Below are 21258 nucleotides of genomic sequence, written 5' to 3'. Positions count from 1 at the left end.
TGACAGCTACTTTGGAAACCCAATTAAAAGGGTCCTCTATCATTAGAGTTTGAGACAGTCTTGCAATTGGTGTTTTTGGCACTTTTGAAGTTTGAAATTGGCACCACTCAAATATATTGGTCAAGTGACTAAAATTCTATCTATATTTCTCTTTGCAAAATGAGGAAATCCACTATTTGCTCACTTCTTAAGGTACAGGTGTAACTGAGTAATTGCAAATTGTTCTCAAAAGAAGTCAGTATGATAGTGGTGGCAGTGACAGTTGTCATGTATATGGTAGTCATTATTTCAAATATCTACATGATTTTTTAATAATATAACCACAGAACACTAGCAAACTCTGGAAAGAATCTAAGATATCAAACACTGAGGCACAGAGGTATCAGAGTTTATTTAGCTAAGCAATACCAGAAGAGGACTCAAAAATCTCCCTTTCTCACTAGCAATCATTCTCATACCACAATGAGACTCCTTCTTAGTAACCCTGGCATTTCTGCCACCCATGTGACTGTTTTTTGAAGCTGATTTAGGTATCAAATGTAAATGGAATTCTGAAAAATTTTTTTTTTAATCTGGAAGGACTGGTGGAAGGAAAAGCTATAAGGAATTTGAAATCACTCTTGATTCCTGTCATTTTCCTTAGTATTCCATCACTCTCTTCATCTCTAAAAGGTTTGTTTTGGCCTCTGAGGGTAGACACGTACACACGGGCCCCATCACTCATCTGTATGCATGTGTATATATTGATATGCATTCCTCTTCATCATCTGTAGGCATTTTACAAATAATGGTTTGTGTGTGTGTGTGTTTTATCATCTTATCTTTTAAATGAAAATGACAACTTCAAATTTTTTTTGCAGAAATAGTTCTTCTACAGTAAAGAAATTCCAACATGTAGCCCAGGGTCATCTCTGGATCACAAAATTACATGGAGGTGTTAGCATGGGTAGGTAGGGTAGAGGCTGTGGCTTTTTGTCCTTCTATTTTGGGCACATGGGCAAAATTGGCAACAAAGAAATTCAGTTAGTACAAAATTAATTAAATAAAAGTATAATAAGGTTGAGAATACAAACAAAAAGTTGTCAGGGTATAGAAAAGACTAGGAGGTATGGATACCTTCCATCCTTCTTCCAACCGATTTTTCCTCTGAAGTCATTACTTGACTGGGGGTGGGGTTAAGAGAATAAAAGTGTCCTGGACTTTTGAGTTGAAACTTGGTTTTGATGAAACTGTCTTAGAAGCTTTCTTCTTGAATAGAGCCATGGGATTTTCTAGAGGTAGAAGGATCAGAGTGGGACTCAGAAAAGAGGAGACAGACCATTCAGAACATGATCCAGGTTCTGAGTTTAAGGGTAAGAAAGTACCACAGATTTCCATAATTCAAGGGAGCGTGTCAGCAGGATAAAAATCTGACCTAGGCTCCACACATCAAGCTCATCAAGCTACCTGTCTGTAGGTGGATCTGCCCAGCAGAGTGCCTTTATATATATATATGAACATTTTTATTGTTGTTCAAGTACGGTTTTCTGCCTTTTTCTAATTCATCCAAAGCTCTATGTAGAACAGCATACCCAGATATGCAAATGTTAAGCTTTCTTCTAGGTTGTCCAGACCTATTCATGTACCTAGGAAAGGAAGCAGAGATTCAGAGCAGAAGTGCCTGAGAAAAGCACATTAAATGTGTTTTCTTTTGACTTGCTGAGCATGGACAGTGAGGACACCCAGTGGCTCATGGAGCAGATTAGCTACAAAGATCTCCCTCTCCAGTAGGCAGTGTTAAGTATAAGAGGCAAATGACCCAAGATTTTATATTCTTGAAGAGGGAGCTGCAAGCCTAGGGCATGGCCGCCCATATTTCCATATTTTCTTGCCTTAAACTTTCCCTTTAGGAAGGCTACAATCAAGCATGGCCTTAGCAGTTCCTTCTTTGCTTATCTATAAACTCCATATCATAATTATTGTTTAGATCATCATGCTCAGTGCCATGGGGGATATGAGGCATCTGTTGACTTTGAGGAGCTTAGAGAACAAGAAATGCAAACATGAACATGCTAACGGGAGTGTGTTCAAAGCCTGTCTGATAACAGCTAGGGGACCCTGAAAAATCAGAGACTGCCCTCACAAATGGAGAGGTCCTCCCACCCTCAACTTAGTGGTTGTTTCTTCTTACTGAAGAATGAAGACAGTAAATGGCCTAAAGCAACTTAGAAGCAAATCCCTTGACTTTATTCATTTTATGACTGCAGTACTTGGTGGTAGTATTAGTAAAGACCCTGGAAGTTCTCACAGGAGAAGTGCCAGGAGTGAGGTAACCGAATATTTATTCACCTGCTTTAAATAATTTCAGAAATAACATGATTTATAAAAGAATGCAGAATTATAATTGTCAGCCAAGATGTCATTTTAACTTTAGGATGTCCAGAAACAAAGGGATATCATATCCTTTGTTCTTGGAGCACCACAGATGCCAAATTATGCATAGGGTTCCCTCTTGGCCTTGAGTGGTTGTGAGCCTGGAGGCAACCAAACCCTGATTTCAGAAGGATGTTGCCTCTGGTGGTGTTCTCACCTGTATATCTCCCTGCAGCTATGGGAGGAAGCTTGGCCTGCTTAGCTTTCCTGCATTCTGATAGAGCAGGACACAGAAAGAGGGGAGGCAGCCTTAGAAAACATTGGAGGATGGGGGTAAACTGCTTACAGTCTCCATCTAGGGAGCTTGACAAGAGTACCATTAAAGTGCTAAAGAAATAATTTCTTTATTTATAACTTTTGGTTTTGTACGCACCTCAACATATGCCAGCAGATGCTCAGTTCAAAACATGAATATTCAATTAATATACTATCAGGCATTTGGAGCAAAGAGTGGTGCTGTTCAGGGGGTTGAGTAGGACCTAAATGTCACCCATTCTAACCACAGGATGCACATAGTAGGCATTGAAAATATTTGCTGATTAGATTTTCTTTGATTTGAATAAGTTGGTTACTTGGGTTCAAGCCCACATGTTTGGCATCCACAGAAAGCTGTATGCTCTGCACCCTGTCATCAGCTTCACCACCTCGGAAATGGTTGGCAAGGCACAGCATTCCTTCCTTTCCTATGGTGATGTCTCTTCTCCCCTCTCTCAACTGATGCACTCCAGCACATGTGACTGTAGGGCACAGGACATACTGCACGCAGCCCATGGAACTGGCGAGTTGCAGAAACTATCCTCCACCCCTCTGCCATTTTCCCTGGTGTCATTATGGTTGTGTTTTATGACAGAGGACATTGGCATGTTGGCTAACAGACCACAGCTGAGCTTGTGACAAGTATTGAGTGGCCACTGGTCATTGCAAAAGTGTTGAGTAAAGACCTATTAGTTCACATCACTGCCCTGAAACTTGAGGAGGAAATATGAGAAGGCTCATGGTAAGGGAGGAAGAAGGTTAAAATGTAAGTGGGAATATGAGACATTCATTAACTCCCAGGGAACAATAAGATAGGGTTGTTATAAACAAGGGCACCTCCTGGTTGCACTTGTGCTGATGGCAAGCACAACAGAGAAAAAGGAATGGATGTGTAGTACCCAAGGCCTCGTTTCAGATCTGCCTCATATTCATTCCCACATGTGGCTTTCAGCTCAGGCCTCAGTTCTCTGCTCTGTAAAATAAAATGAATGTCCCAGGAGATCCTTCCATACTAACCTTCTTTGACACTTTGATCAGGAGCTATGAGACCTTCACTTTTCCATAATTTAATGTCCTCCAAATACCTAAAACTTACTACTTCCACAGATAATCAAGTAGACTTCTAATATTCTATGGACCTTAGGAATGAAAGTAGTGAAAAAGGAATAGACTGTGCCTAATGCATTGGTTAGAGGACAGCAGCATTTGAAGGTCTGTGAAGATCCATTCTGGGTAAAATATAAAGATGTGTCATGGTGGGGAACAGTGCTCATTCAATGTAAAACAGTAGAAAATTTTATCTTTCTTCATGGATTGTGTCCCTGATTCAGTTACTTATCTCAGGATGGAGGGCATCTTGTCCATAAGTTGGTCCACGCACTGCCGTGGTTCACACAGTGTGGCAACCATGTGGGTAGGTACCAGAGGACCATTGATGCCAGTGATAAAGGTGATTTCTCTGTAGTCCATCCAAGAAACAGGGGCTATATTTTTGTGGGTAGTTGTGAAACTAGAGACTGGACAATTTATCTGTAGTTGGACCCAGCAAATACTGTAAGTAGAGGTTATAATCCTGGGTGACAGACAGACGATTCACTGTCCAAATGGTTTCCCTTCTCTTCAGACCCCATGGGGGTAGATCCAGTAGATTACCTATACAAACGATAGTACAGAAGTTATTAGGAACTTCTCACTTTATTGCTTTTTGAGAAGTTTATGACAATTACTAACCAAGTTGTTTAATCTCCACAATAATCCTGTGAGGTCAGTATGATAACCCTGTGTGACAACAGGAAACTGAGGCTAAGTATATTGATGAGGTTAGCTGTTTCTCACAGGATATTTTCAATGGATCCTGAAAAAGCTCCCACCCTGAAACTCCACAGATCCCTCTCTGTACCATTGGACTTATTCTACAAGTTAAGGCATTCCTGACTCTCAGTATTCCTTTTTAAAATATAAATAACCCTGAGAGAGAAGTCATATCAAGCATATTACCACTGTAATAATTACCTGAATGATTTTTAAGAATCATGTTCATTTGACATAGTTGAGCACAGAATACTAACATGTCAAAATTAGCATAAAGTAAAGGCAGATTGGGATAGATTTGCATTTGAGGAGTTTGTCTGGAGCAACCCTCCTGGCAAGGGTATAAAAATAAGGACCTCCAGACTTTGGTTCTGAATGAGGGGAGTCCCTAATTAGGGAATAGTGGTGCCCACAGTCATGGAGCAAGGAAGATAATGAAAACATAATGCTATTCATATTTTGGGCTTGGTTGGCTTATCTGTGTTGGACCCACTCCAGGTGAATGGGTCAGGATTTTGATGGAGGGGGTCAAACCCACCCACTACTACTTGCCACGTACCTGGCTTTGGGCACTGGTCCATTCCATGTGCTCCCTTGTTCTGCTAACTACTTAAGATAGAAAAATCATTCCCCTGTTGGACTCCAATATGTGCCAGTAGAAAATGAAATGCTCATACTGAGCAAATGTACCAAAGAACACTCTATAAACTTAATGAGGGAGATGAAGAGCTATGTGCCAGAAACCTAGTAAATTTAACACTGATGAGGTTATGACTATTATATGTTTAGTTAAATTGTTGACTCTGACAGAACGTGGCTGAGGAAATCTACCATCCGTTTTTTCCTTGTATCAGTGATGATGGTTCCTTAGTGTGCTCTTCTCAGTTAACAAAAATATTCCCAAAAGTTAAATGCAGAGAAAGAAGTGACATAAGAAATACTTCTATTATCTCTGCTTTTCTGGGAGTTCCCTCTAGGAATATTACTTAAAGCAGAACTTCTCCTGACAGGCAAATGAGTTTGAAGGGAAGGACTCACCAGTTCAGAGGTGAAGTTCAAGCCTCCTTAGAGGTACAGAGCCTCCTAAACCCTCTGCCTGCACTTGCCTCAGCAAATCTGTCTAGCACTACCCTGCCCTAGCCTTCCCCAAACACATCTTTCCCCTTCTACATTTTCCTTCCTCTCAGAAACTGACAAAAATTCTCCTTTGTGTAATAAATAATATCACAATTCCTTTAAGTGGCATTTGAGGCATAGAGGTGATCATGATTTTCGAAAACTGCAAAGTACTGTATAAATGTTAGCTATTTGAAGAGGATTCAGGGGTGATAGAAAGTGTATTGAGTTTGGAGTCAGAGCACTTCCATTTGAATCTTGTGCTAGTCGGGTAACCTTGAACAGGTCACTTAAACTCTCTGAACCTCAGTTCCTTCATTTATAAGACAAGATTGTTGTGATAATTAAATTAATTGAAAGTGATATTGTAATTAGCAACGAGTGGACACTCAATACCTGATAATGAAGTCATGGTAACCAAAGGCAATTTTGTCTAGCACTTAAGAACAGTAGTTATGGAGGCACAAGTTACTTATCTTTCAGGTTTCTTACTCCTGACCTTTAAAAGGGGATAAGGTGGAAGAATCAAATGAGTTAATACATATCAGGAGCTTTCAACAGTGCCTGGCCCATATTAATTCTCTTTAAGTACTGGGGCCCCTGCTGCTATTGCTGTTACCTTTATCATTCAAGGACCTGGCCTGGCCTTATCTTTCCAGCCTTATCTAGTTTTCTGTCTTACCAGTAGAGAGAACTCCTCAACCAGGTCCTGATATTCTTAAGGGCGGGGAGTAATTCTTACCTTTAACATAGTCGGGCTTTATTTACTCAATGCCTAAAAAATAATCATTTTTGTTATTATAAGTAATGTACAAATACATGCTTGCTACTTCTTAGCACTATACTGAAGGTTTTAGCTAGTGCAGTAAGGCAAGAAAAAGAAAGAAAGAAAGAAAGTCATCCAGATTGGAAAAGAATTAGAAAAACTGTCTTTATTCTTAGACTAAATGATCATCTATATAGAAAATGCAATGGAATCTACAGAAAGCTACTTGAAGTAATAAGTGAATTTAGCAGATTGCAGGATACGAGATCAATATACAAATATATATGTATACGTTTTTAGTGCTCTATCCTTAATATAGCCACAACTAAAGCAGTTTAACTGGAGCATAGGATGTGGGAGGTAGTGGTGGTACATAAAATTATAAAGGCAGGTTGAAACTCGGTTTGATGACATGACTTAACAACATGGTGCACTTCGGCTTTTTCTTTCCCTCTCTTCTTCCCTGTCTTCCTTCTTTTTTTCTTTTTTCTTCCTCCCTCCTTCCCTGACATCCCGTCTACTTAGTTTTTTGGCATAAACAACTACTCTTCATGCAGGTAGGTAGTATTTTGTTTCTTAAAAACTAAGTTTTTTACTTATTGGGTTAACAAAATGACCACAGCTATGTTACTTTGAGCTTACAGTGAATATTCTATGAATGGAGTTTCCAAAGACAGGTAGTGTGACATTAGCACACAGACACTGGGATGTTGGGTATCTGGATTCAAGTTCTGACTTTCTCTTAACTAACTCTATGACTTTGGGAAGCACAGCAGCTTTTTGAGGCTTAGTTTGCTTTGTCTTAAAAATGGGATAATGGTAACATGACCTCCTTTTTCTAGGCTTATAAATAGCTCCATTCAACAACACATTTTGGGTTCTTAGAAACTGGACCAGGGCATGGAGATGGAGTCTTTCCCTTCAAGGAATGTTTAGTGAAGGTATGTGTTGAAATAACTTCAGTGGCATAAGATAGGCTATTATACTTGTATAAACAAAGATGGGGGAAGGGTACAGAGAAGGGATTAATTAGCTCTGCTTGTGAGGTTCGGAACAATTTTATTGGTTGATATCTAACCCAAGTTTAAACTTTAAGTGGGATTTTTGACAGAGAAAAGGGCAACTTAATAATATCTTACATCTGTTTACCACTTTACCATTTTGCTTCACATAAATTAGAATGGTCTAAAAACTATAATTTTTAGATATAAGGGATTATTATTGCTATTCTAGGGGTGGTTGTTATTTCTTTAAGCTGCTTTTTGGATGAAGTTGGGGAAATTTTGACCCCAAATTACAGCAACTTAGCAAACTTTGTTTATATAAAAGTTTCCAGGGGTATTTTTTTCATGCCAGAGGACACAGCAACCTTAAGAGCTTGGTGTCTGCTAGGGCAAAGGCAAAAGTGGGGTGACTAAGATTAGGGAAGGTGCACTGGGAAGAGGAAAAGGGGGTATGAATTAAGACTCTGAGAAAAAACGACCCATTTTATAGTTATGGCACAATAGCTAAGTTATAATGTGAAAACATGGAAACCTGGACATATAAATGCTAGTCTTAAAATGGAGCCAGAGGATTGACTTGTGAAATGTTGCAGCCTGGGAATTTTCCCTCATAATTCTGACAGACATGTGGTACTTCTCCTGGGAGGGAACTGGGCTCGTAGCTCTGGCTTGAACTACTGGGTCCCACAGATCCCTGCCTTGCTCCAGCACATCATCTATAGCTTGTTGAATGTTTGATTGATGAAGTATTGAAGACTGTTTAAAATAAGGGGGGAAAAAGTATTTTGGCGCTTTCAGAAGAGAGGGAAATGAAGCCAAGAATATACCTATAATTTAGGGTAAAGAGCAATAATGAGGTCTCATAAAAATAAATAACCATGATGTTAAATAGACTGCAGATCATTTGCACCTCAAGGCTTTTCTTTTAGATTTTGTGCCAGAAAAAATAAAAGTGATAATAGGCCTTGTGCTTTATGCCAGAAAATTGCTGGTACACAAGATTTTGTTTTAGAGTAATTGAAGAGACCCTCCCCACTGAAATTATTTAAGGGGAGAAAAACAAAATCCATCCAGCTGTAAAGAGCAACCAGCTCTTTCCAGCTTTGGAAAAAGCTTTAATCTACTCTGCTAGGGTCAGACTGTTTTATGCTCCTCTTAAGTTTATTTCAAAGCTGATGTTGCTATCTAAAAAACCTAACACTGTAATTATTTCAGTTTTATTCACTGAGAAGTCATTTTCAATCATGTTACAGAAATGGATTCTAGTGTTTGCAAGTGACCTCCCATCCTGTTCTTTAAAGAAAAATAGAATGTGTGTTGGCAAAAGCACTGAATGAGAAGTTTGGATGAGGAGAGTTATGAAACCTGGATCAGCCAGTGCCTACGCATCTAGATTTTAGGTCCATCAAGTCACAGATTTGACCCGCAGTTTTTTCTCTGTAAAATGGGAACAGTCATCCCTACCCAGTTACCTTGAAAGGTTGTGAATGCCAGTTGTGATGCTCGGCATGGAAGTGCCATGAAACTGCAAAGTAGTCATGGTCTTCCTCCCCTATGCAGTGGGCCTCTGGGTTGTAAAATGACAGGATTCTCCTTAGATGTAGGGGTGTCCAACCTCCTGGCATTTTTTGGCCCCAAGAAGAGTTGTCTTGGGCCACATCAAAGACATTGTGACATGTAATCACAAAATAAATCTCATAATGTTTTAAGTAAAATTATGATTTTGTGTTGGGCTGCATCCATAGCCATCCTGGGATGCATGCAGCCTGCAGGCCGCTGGTTGGACACCCCTGCATAGGAAGCCATTGGTGCTTTTAACGAAATGTTGGTTTAGTGTTACATGCTACTTTATTATTTTTCTAACAACTTCCCTTATAAATCTTCCTCTACATCTGAATAAAATCCTAGTTGGTGCTCAGAGCTTGCTGCTCATTCTTAGATGATAATAAGACCTTTGTTGATTCAAAACCATTTTGGTTCAATTATAAATATAGAAAGTTATCATCTCACTTATATTTGGATTTTTTAGAAGATTTTATTCATTTAATTTTAGAGAAAGGGTGGGAGAAAGAAAGGAAGAGAAACAGCAATGTGTGGTTGCCTCTCGTGCACCCCTAGCTGGGGACCTGGACTGCAACCCAGGCACGTGCCCTGGCTGGGAACCCAACTAGTGACCCTTTGGTTCACAGGCTGGTGCTCAATCCACTGAGCCACACCAGCCAGGGCTATATGTAGAATTTAATGAACAAAATAAACTGATGAACAAAATAGAAACAGAGGCATGGATATATGGAACAGGCTGACAGCTGTCGGGGCTGGAGGGAGATTGGATGAAAGAAGGTAAAAGGATTAGCCTGAGAACATGTAAGCATGACACATAACCAGAGACAACAGTCGGTGATGGCCAGAGGAACGGGGGTGGGGGCTGGGTGGAGGCAGACAAAGGTGGGGAGGTGAGGAATGGGGACATCTGTAATAGTGTCAATGAAAACAAATAAAGAAAAGTCTAGGGTAAGAATAAAAAATATCAAGTCCATCTACTGGTAATGCATGTTCTGTGAGCTGAGTAGTATTCTCTTCCTTTACTCTTTCTTCCTCACTCCTTCCCACATACCAGGTGAGTTGGGTGGAGAGAGGGAAGTCAATGCAAGATCACACTTGCTGGGCTTGTGCACCTCTGGCTCTGGGCTGCTCGTCCAGTGGCAGATGTTTGGCTCTTTCCTTCACAGGTTTTTTCATAAATAGCTGGGGTCCTCTCACTTGCAGTTCTCTTTGATGACAGCAAATCCATCTTCTGAACCTGTTCACTGTGATTTCTCCTTCAAGTCCTAGACAGCTGGGGACTTCTCTCTGCTGAGATCTCCTTGCCTCTAACCAGGCAGGATCCAAGACTACCACAGGGTGCTTTGTCTTGCATTTAGCCCTGACCTGTTCCATAGAAACACTTATGGATCTTTGACTTACTAATAGAGGGTTGTAGTTACAACCCTGAATCAGGTCTCTCTTCCGGAGCCACCTAACAAGAAGCTTTAGCCATAGCCTTTCTTCCACTTGTTAAATTTTTTAGACATAAGTCAGAAATCAGTTCACCCTGACTCTGAAAATGCAGGGGACACTTACCAATCTATTCAAGTGGGCCATTGAACTCCCGCTACATTGCTTGAAATGAGGAAAATACTCCCAACCCTTCTCCATGGGAGTCAAATTTTTGGAGGCAAACCTAAAAACTCTTACAGAAATCCCCACTTCCCAATTCCAAACTCCTCTCGTAGCCCATCTTTTTTATAATATAGAGAGAGGTGGTCAGCTAAGGGTTGCAGATTACTTTCTTCGATCCCTCCATCAAAGGCCCTGTGTGGGTAGCCTTGCTTCTCATCTTCAAATGTGTGTGTAGTTGGTTCCCATTGTCATGGAGCTTTTGCTGATCCTGAAGAAAAAATCTGATTTTAACATTTTGTTATGTTAGTGTAACCTCAACTTCATTTTGTGGAATACTGCTTCAGAGAACTGTTCTGAGATTTTATTTTATTTTTATTTTTAAAAATATTTTGCTTATTTATTTTTAGAGAGCGAGGAAGGGAAGGAGAAAGAGAGGAAGAGAGACATCGACATGTGAGAGAAACAATTTGTTGCCTCTTGCATGCCCCCAACTGGGGACCTGGCCTGCAACCCAGGCATGTGCTCTGACTGGGAACCGAACCAGCAAGCTTTCATTTTGCAAGCCAGCACTCAATCCACTGAGCCACATCAGGCAGGGTGCGTTCTGAGATTTTAAAAGTTTATTATCAGGTACATTTAAGGGAAACAAAGGCAAGATTTCCTGCTCTTAAAATGCTCATTGCACATACCCCTATTAGACACTATGTGGGATGCATAGTAAGGAATCCTGTGTGACACTTTTTAGCTCTAGTGTTCCCCAAATATATTTAGCCACAAAATTTATTAACATAGTATCTCATTGTTTGCATTTTGAGAAGTCCTGCTCTAGATACAACTTAGAGCCTTTTTTCATGAATGAGCAAGTATACTCCCCAGCAATGTTTCCACTGGTGTTAAATAGTATGTTCATGCATTCCTCCAATATTTCCTTAAGTAAAAAAGTTTAGTTCCTTACTAATAGAAATGGGCTCATTTTCAGATGAATATCTATTTTGAAAACAGCTAGTCAGGACTGGCCATTTTGGAGGAGAAGAAAGAGTCACTAATAGACCTCTTACCCTTCTTATAATACACAGCAAGAGATAATACAATACGATAGAACAAATTATTAGAGTAGGGGTTTGGAGTGTCCTGGTAATTGGTTTAGACTTTGAGAGCTTTGCTTTGATGAGGTATAAAGACTTAGTGACTTATTCTCACCTGCACCAGATTTTGTTCCTTCTACATTTTTAAAAGTCATAGCCATCACTTATATGGGGCTTGAGTTATCTTAAATGTTGCCACCATTGGGCAGACCCAGTTGGTCAGTTCTCAAGTAGACATCTTTTTCTGTATACTACCCATTTCCAAATGTGGATTATAACTTCCCAGATGCATTCTTGAATGGATACCCTGTTCCATCTATTATTTCCCCATGTCTTGATAATATGATTGGCTTCATGGTTCTTTTCTGCTTCAAACTTTGCAAGTGTTTGTGCTGAATAACGTTGAGATCCTGCTAGCATGAACTGTCCCAGTTTGCCTATGACAATCCTGGTTTTAGCATTGAAAGTCCTACATCCCAGGATTTCCCATCTCTAGGGCACAAAATGCCTTGGGTTTTGTGATGGATGCCAAAAGCTGGGGAAAATGTATAAAACACACAGCAGCCGAAAATACAGCCACTGAAAGCAACGCTGTTTGTAGTGTCAAATAGTGGCTATCACTCTTTTCCTTGATTGAAGTTCACACCAATGAATCATTCATTATTGTTTCACTCCAATTAATGCAACTTAAGTGCACACCTCAGTACATTGTAATTGTGCATGTTAACTGTCATTTTGTGCTGGACTTTGTGGATTAGCTATTGTGCTTTTTATCAAGATAGTGATAGTTCAATTTTTTACATTGTGAATATTGTGACCATACTTTCAAAAATTCAGATAATGAAAATGAGGTTGATTAGAATATCAACACCCAGGAAAAGAAGGTTGTCTATGCCCTAACCATCCCAGGAAAAGAAGGTTCCATGGCTATTATTTTAATGACCCTTGAAAGGACTCATGCAACTGGATTGGAGAGAGAAGTAATTAAGACAGAGAACCTTGCACAATATATAAAAGCACATACGGAATTTGAATTTCACAATTGTAGGATGAGACATACAAGTGCTTCTACATCAGTCAAAAGCTTTCTCCTTTCCCAAGAAGATAACAATGCTTAGTTGAAAATGATTCCCATGGAATCATCTTGGGCATATCACACAAACCAGTAGCATTATCATATTGTTCCCTTGATTGCTCTACAAAACTGATTCAAGTTCTGTTCCCCGATTCATGGATTGCAGCTAAAATGTCTTATGGGTGAACAAAAGGGTAAATTTGGGGTAATGATGTGTTGGCCTCACACAAAGTGGAGCTAATTGTGTCAGATCCAACCAACAACCAAACGTTCCATAATATACCAGGTGACTCTTTGAATCATAGCAACAAGAAAATGTCCCATCTTCCATCTGGCTCCTCAGTGTTTAGACTTGAGAAACAGAGTTTCAAAAGATTTTCTTAATTTCTATGAGCATTTTAATGGAACTACAAAAACATAAAATATTTTTGTTATCTTGTCTAAATATAAGCTATAGTTTGCTCATCTATCTGCATATAGGCAGACAGTGCAATGCAAATATTGGCAAACTCTATTTGGTGTTTAAATTCATTACCAAATAAAATAAAACAATCTCACTTGTGAAATACCCTATACACCTTGTCTACAACGCTACTAAAAAGGGGTATGGTTTGCTTACCTGTGATTTTGAGGTTTTATAATGAAAGTTTTTGGTCACTTTTAGCTTCTTCAAAATAGGCAGAAACACTTGGTATTTTTTACTTTATAGAAATGAAAGAAGGTGGCATTTTTAGATACATGCCTACAAAATGGCTATCATTATTGACAGCCATAGAAATGATGTTAAAATATTAGCCTGCTCTAAATCACACCTGCAGGTAGGGGCAAGAAGAATGTTTTGTCTAATTGGAATACATTGCAGATGAGAATTGAGAAAAGGATTATAGTAAAACAGAAATTTATATGCTGTTTCTCCAAAACTCTTTGATGATCTATGAAGAAGCTGCAAGGAGCCTGGAAAAGAATCATACCTGGGTTGTTTGATGTTAAGGGTAGAATATGACAAAAACTCAAGCAGAGGGGGAAAAGATTCATTTTTTTGCAAATAAGGCTGGTTCTGAATGAAAAAAAAAATATCAGCAGACAACAGCCAAGTCAAACAGGCTATTTACTAAAACAGTAACTTTCTTGGAATTCAGCTTTGATTTCAAAAGTTGATAAAGTTTTGAATTTGCTATTTTGAATTACCTCTGTGCTTTAAAACCATTTCCCTTAGAAAAAGTTTGGTGATGGCATCCAATCTGCTTCCTAGTGTTTTAAAAATGATGCACATCTGGATGTGGACAGCCTCTGTATGAATTACACATGCGGTGGACCTGATTGCCAGGCTGCTGCTCTCTCCAAATGAGCACATAGACACAAAGTGGAGGGACATTTCTGAAGATCTGGAAACCAAATCATACAAGTCTAAAATCCTGCTCTTGCTAGTAAGTAAGCACTGTAGTGTTCCATGCTGAAATGCTTTTGTTGACAGGGTGTTCAGCTTGATGTCACCACTTTGGACTGACACCAGAACAGTGTAATGTGGGCTTGATAAGAGCATGCCCACAAGTCAAGCCAAATTTTATGTTTGAGTATATTCTGTTTTACCACTACAGAAAGAAAAACAAGGGTGTCCTAAAGGCTGCAGGCAGTTCAGAGAAGGATTATTGGAAAAGAAAGCAAAAAGAATAAAGATGCCCTATTATATCATGGGTGAAAAAGAAATATGTCATTGTTTTTTTTTAAAATACAAGTGGTATCCATTTTTTATGGTATTTTCCTTCTCTTTTTAAAAAGTCTTATATTAAAGTATTTTAAGAATATATAATAATGTAGCCTACAACATTTTAATGTCCAATACAGAGTTTAAAAAGAGTTTAAAAGTTGCTGTATAAGAGGACAGAAACATTATAAAAATATTGTCATATTTTCTCACACATTATCTGCTTATTTAGTTCTACTATTAATTACTATTAACTGCTACACTTGACTAATCCTACCTTTGTTTAAATAATGGAATTTTTGTAAGTAAAAGGTGAATAATATAGGGCAATAGATTATTTCAAATAATCTATTCATATTTTATTTTAGGTCAAAATAACTACATATATAATTACATATTACATATTAATTTGGGGGGGTGGGGTCTGATATAGATGCACCCTGGGTTTGCTTTCTAAAAAGCTGGTCACCACACTTGCCACCAGTGTGCTTTTCATGAACTTGTCTTGTTTAAAAGCAAGAAAACAAATCTAATCACCATTAATGAACTCTCACCTGGTACAAGTAATCACTCACACTGACCATGGCCTGTAAAAGAAGTTACCTTTGTGTTGTCCTTACTGATTCCATAGAAGAATAGAGCCAATGATTCTCAAACCATTTGAATGCCATTTAGGAATCTTTTTATGCCATTTTAAAATATTTATTTGAGTTTGGTTATCTCTATATTTTTATTTTTTGGTTTGTGCTAATTGAGAAAGGGATAAATTTCAAGTTTTCAATTCCCTAATGAGAAACCAAAGTTGAAATGATAATTATTCACATACATCACTTATGTAATGTGCAACACCTACTTGAAACTTCTTTTAAAATCTGTTCCAGGCAGTTGGACAATAAAACTTTTGTCTTCATCTTTCTGTCCCCTACTTGCCCTCTCTCAATAACCCATAAGGATTTTCTGCTAAATGTTTGCTCCTAGTGTTCCAAGCCCTCATGCTATGTACCTTCCTTATAATCCAGTCCTTCCTTATAACCTTCTTACATGGAAAAACCTCTTCTTCCCTAGCCTCACATCTATGTCACCATGCTTAGGGCAGAATCTCTCTGTCCTCTAGCTCTTTGGATCCTGTCTTATTCCTACCTATACTTCAAGGCCTCCCAAAAATCCCCTCTACTTCATAACCACCCCCAACTCTAGACCATTTTCTAGTTATGTACTTAAATGTCCCACATGCCTTTCTACTCAGCCACTATTTTGTGGTATCCTATGAAGTTTCATATGCTCTCTCCTCGAATGGATGATATGGAGATCATGCCTTGTTTTTTTCTTGTGTCTCCAAGAAATACCCAGAAAAAGGTTAGGCAAATTGCAATTGTTTAAAAAAAATGATTGATTGGTTCATATAAATGATTCTTAATGAAAATACGGTGTGAAAGTAGGCAAATAATGTTATCTCTTCTCATTGGAAACACTGTCCATAATGTTTAACAAGATGTGAAAGTGTGAGGTCTTGTTGAGACAGAGAAATAGGGGAGGGCAGAAAAAATAATCATAACCCAGCCTTCTGGGCTCAGGTTTTAGCTTGTGCCTTACTACTTCTGGGTAGAGACTCTAGACCACGTAAAATACAGATGTACACACACATACACACACATAAGTATGGAGGTTTGGCCTTGACATACATTTTTAATTTGCTGCCAGTACTTTTTAATGGCCTGGTCTAAAGTTGGGAAAATAGCCACTTGGTGTCTAGTTGAGTTATGAGTTGAGAATGAATTTCACAATAAACCTCAATGATTTTCCACCAACTACACCAACCCAAAGACAATTTCTAATCACTTGGTGGTCATCATGTTGCAAAAGAAGCAGAACACAGACATGCTGTCTGTTTCACTTAAATTTATGAAAACCCGCTGAAAGGGAATGTAGAAAGTAAATGATCCATGGTGAAGCATTGTGAATGAAGGGAGAGGTGCTGTGGTTAGCTGGGTTTCTCAATCCCTCAGATTCTCAAAGCCAAGAGAAAATTTATCCTCTTCCACTGAGATATAAACTAAACTCTTTTGGTCATTAATCTGCAAAGTTGATGCCTGCCATGGTAATTCATCAAACATTTTTGTGGAGTGAGTCTGGTGGGGCCTCTAGGGCATTGCCTTTGAAATTCAAAGCACTGTTTTGTCCCCAGAGAACTGAGTGACTTTCTCCCTTTATTGCACATCTGGAAGGGAAGTTTCTGCTTCTGCTCTTTCCTAAGCTGAGTCAGGGCCCAAAAAGAACAGCCATCTTTATGAATCATGTGCTTGTACCATAAGGCTCTGCATACTCTTTCCTGGGCTTTGGGGTGAAGAGAAAGAAGAGAAATACTGCAGTGGAGGCATTGCGTATGTTGGGACTTTTGTTCGTATTACAGGTCACCACAGAAAAAGGACAATTACTGTTTGCTGAAATTTTTCTATGGGTGAGAGTCACTGCCTTAACCATGTTAAAAAAAAAATGAATAGAATCCTCGAGCTATAGTGTCAATTGTTTGCAAATAAGTCAAGAAATGGTTCTGGAACTGTGAGGTCTGATCCGAATTTACAATGACATCTGCAGGCTTGAAGACAAATTTACAATCTGATGAGAATGGGTATTTCCTACAGCGAGTGCCTGGTAGGTGCTGGGGTGTCTTCTGTTTCTCCAGTAGCTTGTCTGGCAATGCTTTGCCCCTTAGCCAAAGGCTATCTCTGAACCTTCCAGTCCTTACTGATGTTTCAGCTGTAGTTTCAACTCCTCAGAGGGGTCTTCTCAGATTCTCAGTTCAAAAGGACTGAACACACCCACCAACCAGTCCCTTGCCATCAGTTCTCAGTGTGTCACTGTCTTTGTAACAGGTGTTACATGTTGTTATCTGAATTAATCTTCCTCCTTCCCTTTCTCACTTCCTCCCTTCTTTCCTTCCTCCCTTCTTCTCTTCTTCCTTCTTTTCCTTCTCTCTCCCTCTCTCCCTTCCCCCTTCTCTCTTTTTTATTCCCTCCCTTCTTTCTTATTTTCTTCCTTCCCATCCTACCTCTACCTCTACTAAATTGCAAACTCTAAAATATTTAAGTATTTATCTGTCCTCTTTACTGTGCTATATCAGTGGTATGTGTTCAGTAACTCTTATGGAGAGAATAGTTTCTTTGTTCTTTGGGTGTTTGGCTGAGGGTAACCTGCCATTTGCAATAAGCTTTCTGTACTTTTCATATTTTTTAAAATCATGCTTGGATCAATGTATTTTAATTCTAATTTACTCTTATACACTTATCTATTAACTAACTCATCCATTCATTTATTCAACTGATATTTGTTAAATATGTACTGTATATAAGGTACCTTAGCAAGATATGACAGATGCAGAGAAGTTTCAGACATTTGAATGATATCATAAGAGGAAAGAGACACATTTGAAAACAAAAATTTATATATCAAATGTTATATCCACAGTTATCTAACTTCTAATTTTCTCTTTCCAACCAAACTGATTTCTTCCTATACCAACCATGTAGTCTCTTATACAGATCTGTCTTCATTATGTCACAGTTGTGCTTTATTTTTGCTCATTTTACTTTATTCTAGAACTCTTTCTTCCTGTTCACACTCTGTGTGTTTTGTGAGGCCACTAAGGATTCATAAGTCCATCAGCTCCCATTAGCATTTAAAATTGAGAGCTTTCTACTGACAATGATTTTGTTTGTATCTATATTTGTTTTATGTATGTTAATATTGAAAATGGAAGTCAAATCTAAGTTTTTTGAGAAGTTAGATATGTCTTATAATTCCTTCTAGGTCTTTGCCAGTATCATAGGTAGTATGGGGGACATAGTAACAGTCAATAAATTCTTACTGATTGATTGGTGTCGAAATTGTGTTGTCAGTTCCAGATGGCGTGCTGAATGAGATCAGGTCTGGTAAAAGACTCTTCAACATTCAGCCTTCCTGTAGATCAAGTATAGGCAAAGCTTACGGTGAAAGGTGGTGAAAGACAAAATTCCAATAGCAAGAGTATTATTAATCTACTTAAGCCATTAAGTGTTGTCCAGTATTAGATTGGATCGGAAATCCTGGTTTTCAACTCTTTCCTATTTGAATGCCCAAGAGGCTGTCAGCAAGTAAGAGGAAATGCGGAATTGGCTTTCCATTGCCTGAGGAGAGGAGCTTAAATTTCTAGATTTATGGCTCCGCTTTACCTGAAACTTTTACTTTTATGTAGCAATCGAGTGTACTGTATTACATTTGGTGCTTCTTAAACAGTCTAAGGGAGTCCTAAAAATAAGTACCAGCCAATTTATGTAGTAATGTTCTTGGTGGTCTTTATTGAAAGCCTCCTCAGAGGAGTGTATCTTAGAAGACTCCAGGAGGTAACAGTACTTTCAGAAGGAGCTTTAGAGTGAAAGAGGTAGAATTTGTAAGGGTGAATAATCTGTGTATAATCTCTGAACTCAATTATTTTAGCTTTTCAAATTCTAGTAGAGAAAGGCAAGCAGAACAGAAAGTAACAGGCTTGTATTCTAAATATACTATCTTGCCATCTTGGGGGGCATGCTGTTTCTTCTTTTTGGTCTAAGTTTCCTACTTCTAAAACAAATGAATGGGCCCTGGATGGGTGGCTCAGTTGGTTGGAGTGTCTTTCTGTACACCAAAAGGTTGTGGCTTCCACCCCTGTCAGGACACATACCTAGGTTTCAGGTTCAGTCCCTGGTGGCAGCACTTATAGTAGGCAACCTATCAATGTATCTCTCACCTTGATGTTTTTTTCCTATCTCTCTCCCTCTCTTTCTCTCTCTCTAGAATCAATAAACATATCCTTGGGCAATTTAAAAAATGAATAATTAAAAAAACAAAATGAATGGGTTTGACTAAATATCTTTGGAAACATCTGCTAGCTCTATATTTATATGCATTGACCACTATGCAGACAATATTCTACTGATCAATTCTTATTGATATTATAAGATATCTTGTTGATATCTATAAGATATCTTGACTATAATGATATCTTATTGATATCAATAAGAATTGATCTTGTTGACCAATAAGAATTGAACAGTAGAATATTGTCTGAATAGAGTGGTCAATGCATATAAATATAGAGCTAGCAGATGTTTCCATTTGGATATCTTTGGATATCCAAAGATAACTCAGGCCAAGAAGATGTTTTATCCTCATTGTCAGTTAGCATGCCCTTCACTTCTAGAAAGGCCCCACGGTCTTCCTTCCATTGAGCTTCCTGATCTTATTCATATCCCACCTTACTTTCATTCACTAAAGCAACCTTTCTCTCCTTTGACTCTCCATTGTACTCATATCCTTCTCTGTTCATTTGCTTTTTATTAAAATTGTTATTTAATGTGTACACATTTTATTTTCCTAAGTTGGCTTTAAGCTATTATGGGCAGTGACTATGCCTCATGCCCACAGAATGTGGTCAACACATATTTGCTGCTGACAGTGTACCTGAGTGGACTTATCTTGTCTGTAATTTTTACTCCAGCAAGTATGAAACAAAAGAACTTAATAACAAAGGAGACAAAGAAAATCTAGAAAGACTTTGGACCTGTCTTTTGAACTCTAAAATGAGAGCATTCTTCCAGTTCAGCAGTAACATGAAAATTATTTAAGATTATTTTATCAAGATGCTATCTCTATTATTAAATAAAGTATTTCTTTATATGTCAATCTCCTCTACACTCAAGAAGGATAGGGTCTTCTTAAAAATAGAGATTATCTGTTACACTCTTTATGTCCTTGGCCTTAGTTGGTTTACAACGTGTGTTCTTAAAACATATTTATTGAAAGTATAAATGAGTTGATGTTCCTTAGGGCTAAAGCTAGGAATTGTGTTAAAGAAAATATTTAGAACATGTGCCCCTAAACTTCCAAGTTACTAAGGCTGCTCACCCATTTTAAGGTATTACTTAGTAATGGGTCATTTTCTACTCTGGTAAGATTGTTAGACTAATAAAACATATGATAACAGGATTTCATAAATTGATGCCTTTACATTCCTAGCCTTGAAATAGCACCTCAGAAGATAAAATGTAGTTACTTTAGACTTTTATTTGGCATCTTTGTGGAGGAACATATTCTAACATTTTCAAGTTGGAAGGATGGTTTAATTAGTGCAATAATCTCACACACATGTTTCAGATTTAGGATAGACTGTGAATAGGCCCAATGTCCTAATTTGTCAAAAATATTAAATTAATATCAAACTTTCATAGAAGAAACCATTCACAGATTTTGTAACATAAAAATGTGTAAATTTTCTTATATCTATAACCTTATAAGAAAAATTAAGATAAATAAGCAAGGAGATATATAAAATTATAATTACAGATTTAGTTCCCCTAGTGTAGAAGAGTTTGTACAAACTGTACTAAAAAAAATCCAATACAAAAAAATGGATTAAAGAGGCAGACAAAATTAGAAATAAAAAAAGTTCAAATGAAATATTTTTAAATTTAAAAATGATGTTAAGAAGTAGTAAATCCATACTTAGGAAATGTCCAGGTGTGATGACACTATCTTTCTTATATCTGCCTTCTAGAAGTAACTTAGTTCAATATCTCTGGAAAGCAATTTTGCAATTTTTATTATCAGTATGAAAATATGGTAAACACCATTTGGTTGAACAATTCTATTCTTAGAAACCTACTCTAATTTCACAAAGATACAGTGAAAGATTTATGTTAAAATAATTAATTTAAAAATCACATTAAGAGTAATTTTTTTAAGACTTTAGTTTTTAGAATAATTTTAGCTTCAAAACAAAATTGAGAGGTAGGTTCAGAGATTTCTCTTATGTCTCTTGTCCCCACAGCATGCACAGTCTCCCCCACTACCAACAT

At 38.0% G+C, this 21258-nt stretch overlaps 1 protein-coding gene across 2 annotated transcripts in view; it reads left to right on the top strand.

Moving 5' to 3' along the window:
* LRMDA (leucine rich melanocyte differentiation associated) overlaps positions 1-21258 on the top strand; it is a 1077770-nt gene that overhangs the window by 894851 nt on the left and 161661 nt on the right. The window lies entirely within an intron of this gene.

The sequence above is a fragment of the Phyllostomus hastatus genome, unplaced genomic scaffold (assembly GCF_019186645.2).
Source record: "Phyllostomus hastatus isolate PE091 unplaced genomic scaffold, TTU_PhHast_1.1 phas_contig_38, whole genome shotgun sequence".
Taxonomy (NCBI): Eukaryota; Metazoa; Chordata; class Mammalia; order Chiroptera; family Phyllostomidae; genus Phyllostomus; species Phyllostomus hastatus.
Note: the sequence above shows the minus strand (reverse complement) of the source record. Positions and strands in the feature narration are given on the sequence as shown.